The sequence below is a fragment of the Saccostrea cucullata genome, unplaced genomic scaffold (genome assembly GCF_032062105.1).
Source record: "Saccostrea cucullata isolate Sc308-1 unplaced genomic scaffold, CSIRO_AGI_Scuc_v1 ctg16054, whole genome shotgun sequence".
In the NCBI taxonomy this organism is placed as follows: domain Eukaryota; kingdom Metazoa; phylum Mollusca; class Bivalvia; order Ostreida; family Ostreidae; genus Saccostrea; species Saccostrea cuccullata.
The window spans coordinates 4,399-5,999 of record NW_026941228.1 but is presented as its reverse complement, the minus strand read 5'-3'; the positions used below and the strand labels follow the sequence as shown (position 1 = coordinate 5,999).

The 1,601-nt window shown below is 35.0% G+C and overlaps 1 pseudogene; it reads right to left on the bottom strand.

Moving 5' to 3' along the window:
• Positions 1–229: 229 nt before the first annotated feature.
• On the bottom strand, positions 230–806 carry LOC134257468 (uncharacterized; annotated as a pseudogene).
• Positions 807–1,601: the final 795 nt, after the last annotated feature.

Below are 1,601 nucleotides of genomic sequence, written 5' to 3'. Positions count from 1 at the left end.
CGGATTCTAAAAGATCTGAAATGAACATTACAAATTCAACATTTTCAAGAGCTACTTATTATTCTTGAACTTCATTGGAGATGGTGCCGTCTGAAAAAGGAATACATAACCGTTATTAATGGTATCAAAAACAAAATCGCTAGCAACAATACTTTTCCATATTCAACATGTTTAGCTAAGTTTCCTTTTAAAACCTTTGCCATAAACAGGTAATTTTTAAAAAATCTACTTGATAAGGCTTGAATCTTCGTTCCTCTCTGAGTATCCGGAGCGCCCTATTCTCTGCCTGTCGCAAACGTTTTTCGTCGTCCGAATTAGATGCGAGGTCATCACTCTCGTATTCTCTTACAGTGGTCCAACCCGCTGGTGATTTATCTGCTATACGAATGAGCTTGTTTCTCTTGTTAATAACAGAAGAAATAATGGGAGAAAAAGCAGAATCTTTAACTGACAACTTTTTCTGTACTTTAGATAAATCGTTCAGAATTTCATAATTGAATTCAAATTGAATTTGTTTCCTTCGTGTTTAAAGGACACAGAAACGTATTTCTTGAGTTTCTTAGCCAAATCGTCAAAATCGTTACCCGCAAGAAGTTCTTCCTTCAGAGTGTTGAGCTTTGAGTCTAAATAAGTCTTAATAGATTAAACGTGTCGGCCAGGTCTGACGAGGGTTTTCTGTCTGCGGAAAAAGAAGGGGGTCCAAAAAACTGCGTAGAATCCTTATGGACAGAAGAAGGAATGTCATTCAGCAAGGAATCTTCATCGAAAATTGCCGATACTCCCAAAAAATCGTTTTGCTTTGACATTAGTACTGGTATGTTGCACTTAAAGCAGCGAAACTTCGAATGACTTAGGGGCCCCCTTAATTGGGAAAAGATACCAATTAATTTCCCATAGAACTCTATACAAACCTTTTGCCTTCCAAGTAATTTACTAATTCCCTTTCAAACAAATCACGGGTATTATTTAAAAGTTCTTTTAAAAACACGAAAAAAAATATACCGTTCCGCGGCGTTTATAGGTCAAATTTGCAGTTATTTAAACTTACAGAGATCGGCGTAAATACCCCCTGCCAAAAATATCAATCCCCACTCCTACAATCTCCCCGGTTTTTTAAAATTTTTTGTAATATTCCCACATTCCATATTTATTTCAAACATTAATTTTTTTAAAAATAAGATATTTACATACCTCAATTCAGCCAATCAGGAAAAGCCCCCCATTTTTCCGTTATTTGTTAACCCAGGAAATGATTCAAAATCTGGGTCTTTGGTACTTTTTCCTATACTTACATATTTACCTACCCCAAAATTTTCAATTTCGTAATTTTCAAAGACCCTATCTTACCAATATACATGTATGAAATTTGAGGCCTGTCACTTCAGTGTCTTAGAATCTGTGGCCATCTTAATGAATGTCCCCTCCCTGCTGCAGGTGCTTTTCCAAAGAGTGAAAAACTTTCATTCCTGTGATGAAATCTGGATACAGTTGTCACTGTAATGAATAAAATATTTATAAAATAACATGATTTTGTTTTTTGATGTTAAAAAAAATAAAGTCATAATTTTTCAATTTTTTATAGGGGTGGAATCTACCCAGAA